Genomic DNA, 12,786 nt, shown 5'->3' with positions numbered 1-12,786 from the left:
ACTGGCCAGGAACTTGTTAGGCAGGTGAGGCTGCTGGCCCGTGAGCCCTTGGGATTTCTCTGTGGGCTACTTCCCTGTTCTGTGATTACAAGCACATACTACCAATACTCGGCTGCTGCTGCTTTTTTTTTTTTTTTTTTTTTTTTTTTTTTTTTTTTTTTTTTTTTTTTAGCTAACAGTTTTAAAATTTATTTTCCATACCGACCATATTTTCCTTCCCTCCTATCCTCCCATTTCCTCTACCCTCACTCCCATCTGCCCCCCTCCCCACCCACTCCTCCTCAGTCTCCATTCAGAAAGGGGCAGGCCTCCCATGGACTTGAACAAAGCCTGGCACATCAAGTTGAGGTGGACTGAGCTCCCCCCTGCATAAAGGCGGGGTGAGGTAACCCTTCTTATGGGTGGTGTGAGTGGGCTCAGGCCTTCCTGCTCACAAGGCAGCTTTGCTGGCTGAGCCATCTCCCAGCCCATTCTTTCTTTTGGATGTCTGTCTTTTCCCTCCTCTTCGGAGCTGGTATTTAATCTAGTTTCCACTTCCACTGATATGAAAGATTTGGAAGTTCTGTGCTTTTATGTGAGCATTTAATTTATCCATATCCTCTGCAAAACATTGTATTTTATTCATTTCTGCTCTCAGAAATTTTGCAATTACTTTTTATATTTTCTATATTATATCTCTCCTTGCCACAAGATTTATATGAGGGTTTGTGTGTGTGTGTGTGTGTGTGTGTGTGTGTGTGTGTGTGTGTGTTCATATTTCCAGGTAGAAGGGGGTTGTACTTCTAGTTTTATTTCCTCATGGTAAAAATATACCATTGGCTTTAGTTTTTATGGATGTTATTATTTCTTTTAACTTTTTTATGGCTTAATATCTTGTTAATTTTTAAGTAGGCCTTATTTTTTTCTTTAAAAAAGTACATTCTCCATTACTAGAATGTCAATAAGTTCTATGTTGTTTGTTGTCTGGGCATTTTATATCCTTACTAATTGTTTTTACCTGTCTGGGTCTGTGCAGTAATGTTAATTGTCAATTAGACAGAATCTAGACTCACTTGAGAGATGGGCCTGCAGAACGGTATACCTGTGAGAGATTAAGACTAGCCCTGAAAAATCTAGAGATCATCTTGATTATGTCAGTGACGGGAAGACCTGCCCACTGTGGGTGACCCCATCCCCTGCATACGAAATCCTAGAGCATGTAAGAGTAGAAAAAGTGAACTGAGCATTAGCGTGTATGCGTTCATCACTCTTCTTATGACTGAGATGTAATATAACCAGGGGATTCCAGCTCCTGCTGCCTTGACCATCTCAACTGTGGTGGATTTGTACCTCAAAATGTGGCCTAAAAATTACCCTTCCTCCATTAAGCTTTTTTTCGGAGTATTTTTTTTTTGTTGTTGTTTTTCGAGACAGGGTTTCTCTGTGTAGCTTTGCGCCTTTCCTGGGACTCACTTGGTAGCCCAGGCTGGCCTCGAACTCACAGAGATCCGCCTGCCTCTGCCTCCCGAGTGCTGGGATTAAAGGCAGAGTATTTTTTTAATCATAGTAATAGAAGAGAAGCTAAAATAGTCTGAAAGAAGTCAGCATGAAAATCATATTTTTTTATTATGGCCTTATTGACATGATGGTTACGTTTGATATTGTTTTTATACTTCATCTATTTTAAACTTGTGTATTTTTTGTTTTGTATGAATATTTTCCCCTTTCACTTCAAAGTTTACTTGTTAAAAAAGACACATTCTGGAGCAAGGGAGATGGCTTGATGGGTAAAATGATTGTCCCACGAGCATGAGGACCTGAATTCAAACCCTAGGTACGGATGTAAAGCTGGGTGCCGTGGTATCTGTCTGTCATTCTAGTGGATCTACAGCAGGTGGGAGATGGAGACAGAGGAGACCTGAAAGCTTATTGGCCAGCTAGCCTGGTGTATACAGGGGCAAACATCAAAGAGACCTTTTCTCAAGCAAGAGATTGTCCCCTGACCTCTCCACACATGCCATGGTACTCACATGTCCGTACTTCCACACAAGCATGCACACACAGATATGTATGTACATATGTATACGTATATGTATGTAAACACACACACACGGTAAGAAAACACAACAACAGATACATTTTTGCCTATCTATAACACTCTTATTAGGTCTAACCTACTTGTTTCCTATGATGAAACCACTGAGATTAACGGAAACCATTTCCCTTTCTCCCATTGTTTTCTGTGCTCCAGTTTTATTTGCTGACATTAGCAGCAATTTCTTTTCATCTTAAGTGCAGTTAGTATTAACAGTTTGATTTATAGGCTTGGGAGCATCCACAGAGAATCAAACATACACCCTTCTGAATGCCTGTGTTGTAACCAATGAACTCGTTTCCCTTTCTGTTCGATGTCCCTTCTTTGTCTAGAAGGTGTCACTTTGGTTTTCCACTGTCACAGCACATGCTGAGGTGGGTGGGTGGGGGGCGGGAGGGAGTTCAGGGGACCCAGGAAGGGAAGGAAGGCTCTCTCAGGGGAGCTAGTTGTTTTCTCCTGGCTGAAAGCCAAGCACTTCAGCACACCTGTCAAACTCGGAGCTGGGAAGATCGGCTACACAGACAGCGCTTTCCGCTTTGGAAGTTCAGACAAGACTTTAACACGGCAACACACGCGACATCTTTGAATTTAACCTTACCATAACCTCTCTCAACTGTGAGGGAAATCACATCTCAGAACAGTTTCATCCACAAAAGGAAATGCTTTAGAGAAATAAGTAAACCACTTCTTTGCTAAACTTAATTGTTAAACTGTATTTAATTTTGAAAATTTGCTTGATATTTCGGCCTGGTTGTAAAGGACATCCTTTGAACAATGTTAGGTTCAAGAGCAACACAATCAAGTTGGAAAGTTTGTCCAGGTCTGTCATCTCCGTTCTCTGGAGGTGGAGGCGGGCGAAGCAGGAGTCCAAGGTCATCCTCAGCTACAGGGACAGTTTAAAGCTAGCCTGGGATACAAGAGAAGAAGTCAAAACCAGAAAGTACAGATCATACACACACACACGCACACACACACACACACACACACACACACACACACACACACACCACTACACACACACATCATACATATATGCACACAGACACACACACATGACAGTTAGGGGCAGCGTTCTCTGTGCGAAGCCTATCCTCACCTCTTATATTCTAATTTATCTTTACTTCATAATCCCCAGTTTGGGAGTGCTAAGGAGATTACTTGTTAATTAAAGTGCCTGCTATACAAGCGTGAGAACCTAAATTTAGACCCCAGCACCCACGTGAAAGTCAAGTGTGGTGGCACTTGCCTGTAACCTTACCACAACAACCTGGACACAGGCGATCCCTGGAGCCTGCTGACCAGCCAGTCTAGTCAGTTGGTGGGGCTGAGCTCAGTGAGAGACCCCGTCTCAGAAAACAAAATAAGGTGGAGAGTGATAGAGGAAGACACTAGGCATCACCCTCTGGTCTCGGCAGTCACACGCATGTGCACCTGCATGCATACAAGTGTGTCCAAGGAAACACATGCTACACACACACACACACACACACACACACACACACACACACACGCATACGCACGCATACGCACGCACACTACATCCAACACTTCTTCATTATGGCTCATTTTAAAATGCTTTTCTGCAGTGTAAGTCATGATTTTGTCTGCTCGTAGTGGAGGTCCATCGGGGACCCCTCAGGGTAGAGCTGGCTACTTCGGCTGCTATTGTATACTGTTTTAATATAATCATCTCAATCCTTTAGTCTTATTTCTGTAGGCAAATATATTCAGTATTGAATCCTGAAACATTGCTAAAACTTGTTCTGTTATTTTGTGGTAGTATGAGGCTGCTTCGTGGTAAATTCCTCAAGATAGGCTCCTGGAAAGACACTGCTAATTTCTCCCACATCACGAACCTTATGCTGAAATATTGTTGTGGGTAGATTTAAGTTCTAGTTTGTATTTTCTTTTTCCTTTCCTTTCTTTCTTTCTTTCTTTCCTTCTTTCTTTCTTTCTTTCTTTCTTTCTTTCTTTCTTTCTTTCTTTCTTTCTCTTTCTTTCTTTCTTTCTTTCCTTCCTTCCTTCCTTCCTTCCTTCCTTCCTTCCTTCCTTCCTTCCTTCCTTCCTTCCTTCCTTCCTTCCTTTCTTTCTTTCTTTCTTTCTTTCTTTCTTTCTTTCTTTCTTTCTTTCTTTTGACTATGTTAAAAGTGCCACACTGTTGCATACTAGTGTGAACTTAGGCCGTCAACATGTCTAGTCTAATTGACATTCTTCCCTGTAAATGACTTAGATATTTAAGGTATTTTTCCTTTTATTCAAGGACTGATACTTAGCTAGTTAACGTCTCTGTGTTGACATTTTTATTTTCCATGGCAGCAATGTGTTCTTTAAATATATAGGTACAAGTTTTATTTTAATTTATGAAAACTTCCTTAATTTTTAAAAATTTATCTTTTTATGTTTTACTTTTTGGGGAGACACCTCTGGTAGTTATTGGTTCTTCTCCACATTTATATGTACCACATTAATGTGAACTATCTTAAAATATTTGGAGAATTTTGGCTGATTTATTATTATTCCTTTCTACAAGCTGTTCTCTTTATTTTCTGTCTGTTCAGTGTTTTACTTTAGTTTTTATTTAAGTCTTTTTCCGATCTTTTGTGCATGTGCATGTGTGTGTATCTGTGTCAGGTACATGTGTGTGTGTGCAGGCCAGAGGATAACTTTGGGTATTGTTCCTCAGCTGCCATCCACCTTGTGTTTTGAGACAGGGTCTCTCATGGCCTGGAACTTAACCAAGTAGGCAAGGCTAGCCAGCCAGTGATTCCCTCGGGGATCTGCTTGTCTCTGCCTTCCTAGTATGGAATTATGAGTATATGTTACCATGCCTGGCATGGCTTCAGGGCCTCATGCTTGCAAGGCATCGTTTCATTGACTAAACAATCTCCTCAGCTCCTCTTACTCTTCTCTAAAATGCCAATCCTTATTCAATGTACTCTCTTATTTAGTTACATAAGAACTTTATTTTGGATTTGTGGTGTTTAAAGGTTTCAGTACTTCTTAAAAATTTATTTATCTAAATTTGTAACATTTGAGCAAAGTTTTCTTTGTTGTCATTTGTGTGTGTGCGTGTGTGCGTGTGTGTGTGTGTGTGTGTGTGTGTGTGTGTGTGATGCTGGCTATTGAATCCAAGGCCCTATGCATGCTTTGCAAGCCACTGTGCTGTCTCCAGCTCTGTGGCCACATTTTTCTGTGGGTCCCCAGAGTCTCTGTGGCAAAGATAAAGCTCTATGACCCAGTGTTCAAGGCCCCTGATGTCTGGTCTGTGGCTGTCGGAACAGTTATTTCTTTATCGGGCCTGCTCTTCCCTGCTGTGCTTCAGCTCTTAGATGGTCTGCTGTCCTGCTTCTCTGTGTCTTTGATCTTTCTACCACTACTGCCTTCTCCCTTTTTGAGTTATGTCTTTGTTTTAGTTGAGGTTTCTATTGCTGTAATGAAACATCATGGCCAGAGCAACTTGTGGAGGAAAGGGTTTATATGACTTACACTTCCACATCACAGTTCATCATCAAAGGAAGTCAGGACAGGAATTCAAATAAGGCAGAACCTGAAGGTAGGAGCTGATGCAGAGGCCATGGAGGGGTGCTGCTTACCAGCTTGCTCATCTGGCTTGCTCAGCCTGCTTTCTTATAGAACTTAGGACCACCAACCCAGAGATGGAACTGCTCACAATGGGTTGGGCCCTTCCCCATCAATCACTAATTAAGAAATATTTTACAGCTAGATCTTTTTTTCTTCATAATATTTTTATTGATTATTTGGGAATTTCACATCTTGAACCAGGAGCACACTCTCTTCCCAGTCCTCCCAGGTCTGTCCCCAACCATTGCACCCCCCAAAAAAAAATCAGAAGAAAAGAAACAAAAGTCCAATTTTTATTGCCCATATACTCACTGGAGCATGGTCAAACGCCCAGTAGCCAACCCATTAAAGAGACAGTCTGAATCTTAGCACTCAGGAGGCAGAGGCAGGAAAATCTCTGTGAGTTTGAGGCCAGACTGGTCTACAGAGTGAGTTCCAGGACAGCCAGGGCTACAGACAAACCCTGTCTCAAAAACCAAAAAAGAAAAAAAGAAAAGAAAAGAAAAGAAAATTGACTCCTTCCCTCTTTCCCTGCCTCTACCCGAGCCAGAAGCATCAACTGTGAAGAGCTGTACTTCAGCATGCTTATTACAATTTTAAAGAGTTCTCTTAAGTGGCTTTCTGTCTAGGCTGATACTTTTTGGGGTTGGGGGTGGATTTAGGGGTTGTCACAGCAGCCTTCTAGGTCCCTCTTTCCCAACTGTGAGTCTGCAGTCATCGATACCACAGCAGTAGTAGCTTTCTTGCCCTTTCCAGTCAGCAGGAGCACGGACCATGGACTTAGACATGGTTTCTGGAGACAGCACAGACCTCAGCATGGCCTCTGGTGACAGTACAGGCCACAGACATCAACACGGCCCTCTGCCACAGTAGGAACCTGGACTCAGACATGGCTCTTGTTTGGCAGCACAGACCCAGTCATCATCATGGCCTCAGGTGACAATACAGGCCACTCACATCAGCATGGCCCCCAGTGGCAGGATGGCCCGTGGACATCAACATGGCTTCAGGTGGCAGCACAGACCACGGACATCCAAATGGCTTTTGGTGGTAACAATGGCCATGAACATCAACACAGATCCTGGATGAAGTAGGACCACGGTCCTAGACGTGGCCCTTGGTAGCTGCACAGACCCAGACATCATCATGGTGATGTGTCACACAGTATATACTACTACTATCAACTATTATTATAACAACTATTATTATTATTATTATTATTATTATTATTATTATTATTATTATCATTATTGTTATTATTTTGCCCAGACAGTTTTGCATGCAAATTTTCATTGCCATGAGCAGCTGCTCTGGATCAAGGTTTCTGGTTTCTGAAGCACAAGTACTGGACCATCACTGAAATTGGTCTTGGATATCCTGCTGTTGCCAGAGTGATGGTGAGCCTGTAGCTCTGGTTCTGCAGGACTGGCTCCTTCTAATGCTCCACAGCTCAAATACTCACAGTGCTGGATCTGGGCCCAGCTGAGTTGGTCAGCCAGTGGCAGGTCTGGCATTGTGGTCTAGTAGGGCCTGGGCTCTGTAGCTAGATCTTATGGAGGTATTTCCTCAGTTGAGGTTCCCTCCTCTCAGATGACTCTAGCTTGTGTCAAGTTGACATAAAACTAGCCAGGACGGTTTTTCACACTTTTAAGACAGAATTCCAATATGAGTGCCTTCATCAATAGTCCTTGATATCTGACTGTCCCTTGCCACAAACCTAAGCTGGATTAATGGTCTTATCTGATATTTCTAATCCTCAGAGCTCACAAGTGTCATTTTTCTTCACAGTCTGGAGTGCAATGTGTTTTCTATGTGTTTTTACCTCTTCTCATATCTTCTTTTGGATGTGAGGATTCACAAACCCTATCCTAGTATATGATACCTAGAAGTTATTTAATACATTTGCTATTTTAGTACTAAAATAAACATGTTTTCCCCGACTTTTATGATTTTTCCCCTGATTTTTAATGTTATTTATCATAGCACCCAAATGCCTCATTCACGGTTGATGTTTAATACATACTCTATGGTTGACAAAGTTTATAGATGCTGTTCTCATGGAGCATGGTCTTTGGTAAAATAATCACACTGGGGAGAAAAAGTTCCTAAGGTTTAAATATGGAGAAAGATGGCTAAGAGAAAAGCTTCACGAGTGAGGTTGTCTGGAAACCCCATTAGCATTCTAACCAGCTTTGATATTGTAGGTCACCCTTGCTGAGTGTGTGAGATAAGAAGATGACCTAGGTCACCCTGAAATGTTCACATACTATGTAGTGAGCTGGTGTTGACCTGGTGCAAAAGACTGGCAGCTTAAAGAGAACCCGCAGCACCAGGATCAGCATCAAATATCTTCCCAGTAGGAAGAGGTCCGTGAATCCTCACCAGATGCTGTGACCTTCATTTCATGCCAGCTCTCCTCCATGTTTGAGCCCCCACTCATTCTGTTCTTCCCACCCACAGTGTTCTTCCTTTTCCCCGTTGCCTGCCTGGCCTCCTCTCCCCTCCTCCCTCCAAGGCCCACATCCCACTTCTTTGTTTGGATTTCTCTGTACTGCTGTTCCCTGAAATCATCACCACGCCACACTTCCGTGTGTAATCTCACTCCTCCAGCATTAAATGTGCCTTGAATTGCTTTTAGTGATGAGATGTTTTTGAAAGGCTCTTCTGATGTCTTATTAGGAACCAACACTGTGTGGGGCCCATAGTGGGTCTTTTTAAAACCCTTGGTTGATCTGTGGTACCAGCACTAGAAAAAGGTAAACCTGGGGTAAAACTGTTGTTGTTGGTGCCATGGAGGAAGTTTCCAGGCTGGTTTCCTCTTCGAGAAGGCTCAGACTGTGCGTAAAGCCTTTCCTGTGACTCTGAAGGGCTAGTAGGGGTTCTTTGTGCATCCCCCCCCCCCCTCCCCGCACCTTGCTGGCACTAGTTGATTGGACCTGAGCTCTGGGGTGGAGTGGGCGAAGATTGGTAAGGATCAATTTGGGAGCTGTGACCCTTCCCCCTTGTACCCACACAGGGCTCCTCTCTGATTATTTGGTGTGCTGCCTCTTGAGCAAAGCCTGCTGGCATTAGCAATGCTGCCTCCACCTCACTTAGATGGATTCCTTCGCTCCAAACCCAGCTGCCTGCACTCCAATAGCTTCCCACTGAGAGGATCTGTCTGCTGCCGCCTGTTTCTCAGCAACCCCCAGCTTTGCCATGCCACTCAAGCTTTATACCAGGTCATCCTTAACACTTTCACCTGTCCTCCCGGGCAGAGTCAAGGCATGCCTGTCAGTGAGACACACTTTCCATCTTCTGGCAGATGGAGTCGCCAAGAGCAACCTTCATGGAGGCTTGCCAGGAAGCCTGACAGGGAGATTCCCTGACTACAGCTCCTTAGGCAGGTGCTGAAGATGACAGATGTGCTGAGTGGAGGCCCTCTCTGCTGCTGGAGGGGTGGGCTCCAATGCACGATTTTCACCCCAAGGGTCACTGCACTGTCAGGAAGCCTTAGCTTCTCTAATATTTCCTTAAGCAGTTATTCCTAGATCAGATGCCACTCCCCTCCCCGCAAGGTTGTTGTCTTAGTTGTGGTTTCCATTGCTGTGATAAAGCACTGTGACCAAAAATAAGTTGTCAAGAAAAGGATTTATTTTATCTTGCTCTTATAGTCCATCATGAAAGGAATCTAGGGCAGGAACTCAAGGCAGGAACCTTGAGGCAGGAACTGAAGCAAGGGTCATAGAGAAACACTGCTTACTGGCTTACTCCTCATGCTTGGTCAGCTGGTTTTTTGTTTGTTTGTTTGTTTTAATACACCCCAGGTGATACCTGCTTTGGGATGGTATCACCCACTGTGAGTTGGGCCCTCTCACATCAATCATTAATCAAGAAAATGTACCACAGATTTGTCTCCAGGCTAATCTGCTGGGGTCATTTTCTCAATTGAGGTTCTCTCTTTCAAAATTACTCTGGTTTGTGTTAAGTTGACATAAAACTGTCCAGCATAGCCCTTTGGGGCAGAAAATTATCATCTGTTCCTTTTGTGATTCCTTTACTGAGGGTAGCTTTTATTCCCTTTAGATATGGCATTCAGTTTATTTTAACTGAGTTGATGAGGTTGTCACTGGGAGGAGGAGAGGCTTACATAGTTGTCAGAGGTTGTAGTATGAACGTCAAGCATGTTTTCTGTGCGTCTCCTTCTAGTGTGTGGATCCTGGGGATTGAACTCGGGCCATCAGGCTCAATGGCAAGTCTCTTATCTATTAGACCATCTATCTCACAGGCCCCACTATACTGATTTTTATCATGGAATTCCTAGTGTTTAACATCTTTATGTTCTTTGAGTAAACTCTATTTATAGCTACAATGATGCATTTTTTTTATAGTATTCTGTATATTCTCCTTACTGGTATTTATAGGAATATTTTGTAGATGTTTCACAAGTAATATTGGTCTGTAGATTTGTTTATATGGCATCTTGTAATGTCAATACTATAATATACTCTATAACATTATATATTAAAAAGAATGGTTTAAAGTAACTTAATAAATACAGTGATTATATGAAACATATAGAAGATAAACATGATTATTCCTGGGACATCTAGACAATTAAAGACTCACTACCCATTTTTGGCATTTTTATGATAGCTTCAGTTTAGCTTCCAGTGAGTGTTTATGGCAAGCACAAGCTTTTTGCTTCTTTTTCTTACACATTTGTATTCTTGCTGATATTATAATTATTTTTGTTTACTTATTTTAATTGGTGCATACAATTGTACACATCTGGAGCTGGAAGCATGACTAAGTAAAGTGTTTGACTTGCAACTATGAGGCCTGACTGAGTTCAGTCCTCAGTTACCACATAAAAATGTCAGGTGTGATGGCACCTGCTGGTAATCCTAGTGCTGGAGAGGCAGAGGCAGGAGGATCCCTGGGGCTCACTGGACCATCCAGTCCAGCCTAACTGATGAACTCCAGGCCAGTGAGAGAACCACTCCTGATGGCATTTCTGACGATGACACCTGAGGGCTGTCCTTTGACCTCCATATACATGTGCATATACATGCATACACACATGTACCCACAACATGCATAGGAAATTGTGTGTGTTTTTAAAATATCATGTGATGTTTTTAATGCACGCATAAACTGTGTAGTGCTCAAATCAAGGTAAACAAATTGCTATCTTCTGCCGAGTCTTTATTTAAACAGTCTATTGTAGAAATTACTGAGTGTCCACCCAAGTCCAGTTTTCCTTCTTTTCATGAACATTGCTTTTGCCAGCCTGATTTGAAGCTAGGCCCAGCCATGTGACTGCTTTCAAATAACGACTTGTAATGGAATCGATGTATACCAGTTTTAGCCTAAGCTTTGACAGCTTCCCATGCCCTTCTTGTAAACCAGCTTTTGTTCCAGGTTGGCACTTGTGGCTAGGCAACTGAAAAATGCCACTTCTCTGCTCCCTTAAGGATTATGAGGAGAATGCCAGAAGACAACGTGAAAAGAAAACAGGCAGGAAAAAAATCAGAATGATCAAAACCAAGGTAAGCTGTAAGCTGTTTAGGACATAGCGTGGAGACTGGTGTGACCAGAATGTGTTTGGTGCTGAAGTAAGTTTGGGAAGGAATGAACGTCAGGTTGACAAATACCAGCTGTGCAAAGCCAAACTGGAGATGAATATAAGCAGTGGAATATTTGCAGGTATATAGTGTCATTAGATTCAGATAACTGCCCCAGTGCTAGAGTAGGAAAGTCTAGACTGGCTTCAAAAGAACCTGGATGATTTTGAATGAAGAAGCCTCAGTTAATGTTAGAGGTCCAGGGAAGAGATGCTCGGAGTATAGGTGGGTGCTGTTCTAGTTCCATTTCTGTGGCTGTGATAAAATACTGTGACAAAAAAAGCGACTCAGGAGAGAAAGAATTTATTTTGGCTCACACTTCCCTGTTACAGTCCATGATTGTGAGAAAGTTGAGAAGCAGTTAGTCACACCCATAGGCAAGAGTAGAGAGGAATGTGTGCATCCATTCTTGGCTTGGTTGCTTGCTTGCTTGCTTGCCCTCAGCTCAATTTCTCCACTCATACAGTTCAGGGCCCTTGTATAGGGAATGGTGCCACCCACAGTGAGCTGGCTCTTTCCACATCAATGAACTTAACTGAGACAACCCCCACCCCAGACATGGCCATATGTCAACCCTGTAGACAGTCTCTTATTGAGACTCTTTCCAAAAGATTCTAGGTTGTGTCAGGTAGACAACGCTAAGCATTACAGGTGCTTTGTGAGGAAGATGTGCTAATGATGTAGAAGAAAGTTGGGGCTGGAGGTGAGTTCAGCTTCTTGGTGCAGGTGGGCAGTGGTACCGTTCACTTGCAGTACTATGTGGGAACAGAGAGTGTGCATTATGTAAATTCTAACTTACTTGATTGAAAACATTTTAATTCTATCTGAATCCATCAGTTAGTTGACTGCTTGTCTAAAATTTAGAGACTAGCTTGTGTTTTCCCCCTGCTGTCCTTTAGGGTAAAATCAAGGTGAAAAACTGTTTAACTTTTTGAGTTGTTTCTGTACCTTGCTTTATTACGCTTCCGTTCACAGATTTTGCCATTATTCACCTTCAAGCAGGATGGAGTGAGCACGATTTCTAAGTGGGGAGTTTATTTACAGCTTTCTTTAAAATTCTGGAAAGGTGTCAAAGTTGCCAGTATAAAGTGTTTTCTCATTTCTCTTAATGTCTTTTCACACCTATTTTTTTTTTTTTTTACTACAGGCTGTTATCATTCTTATAGGAAATGAGTAACGGTGAGTCATAAATCTAACAGTTCGGCAGACAGTCAGCTGTGTTTCTAAAAGGTCCCTGTCACTTGTCTGATACTTTAGTGTTTATACTTTTGAAAAAGGAAATTGTTAGGGTTGTCTGTGAAGGTTGAGTTGACTGATAGGCTGATAATTTATTTATTGTCTATATGATCATTAGGATCAAAATGTACATGCAGAGATGGAGGTGAGCTGGAATGGTGGCACATGCCTTCAATTCCAGCATTCAGGAGGCAGAGACAATGGGTCTCTGTGTGTTCACAGCCTGGTCTATGTAGTGAGTTCTAAGTGAGCTGGGGCAAATAGTGACACCCTGTCTCAAAAGAAAAA

At 42.5% G+C, this 12,786-nt stretch overlaps 1 protein-coding gene across 2 annotated transcripts in view; it reads left to right on the top strand.

Moving 5' to 3' along the window:
- Ddx10 (DEAD-box helicase 10) overlaps positions 1-12,786 on the top strand; it is a 468,305-nt gene that overhangs the window by 387,199 nt on the left and 68,320 nt on the right. The window contains exons 21-22 of one of the 2 annotated variants that reach the window (XR_008222819.1): positions 11,060-11,187; positions 12,410-12,441. The exons of the other annotated variant lie outside the window; for it this stretch is intronic. The gene's annotated coding sequence lies outside the window, so the exon portion shown is untranslated. The remainder of the gene's footprint in view (positions 1-11,059; positions 11,188-12,409; positions 12,442-12,786) is intronic. 2 annotated transcript variants of the gene reach the window in all.

Source organism: Peromyscus californicus, unplaced genomic scaffold (assembly GCF_007827085.1).
Source record: "Peromyscus californicus insignis strain IS unplaced genomic scaffold, ASM782708v3 Scaffold_11__1_contigs__length_118956290, whole genome shotgun sequence".
Lineage (NCBI taxonomy): Eukaryota > Metazoa > Chordata > Mammalia > Rodentia > Cricetidae > Peromyscus > Peromyscus californicus.
The sequence above is the reverse complement of the archived record's forward strand: the minus strand, read 5'-3'. Positions and strand labels throughout refer to the sequence as shown.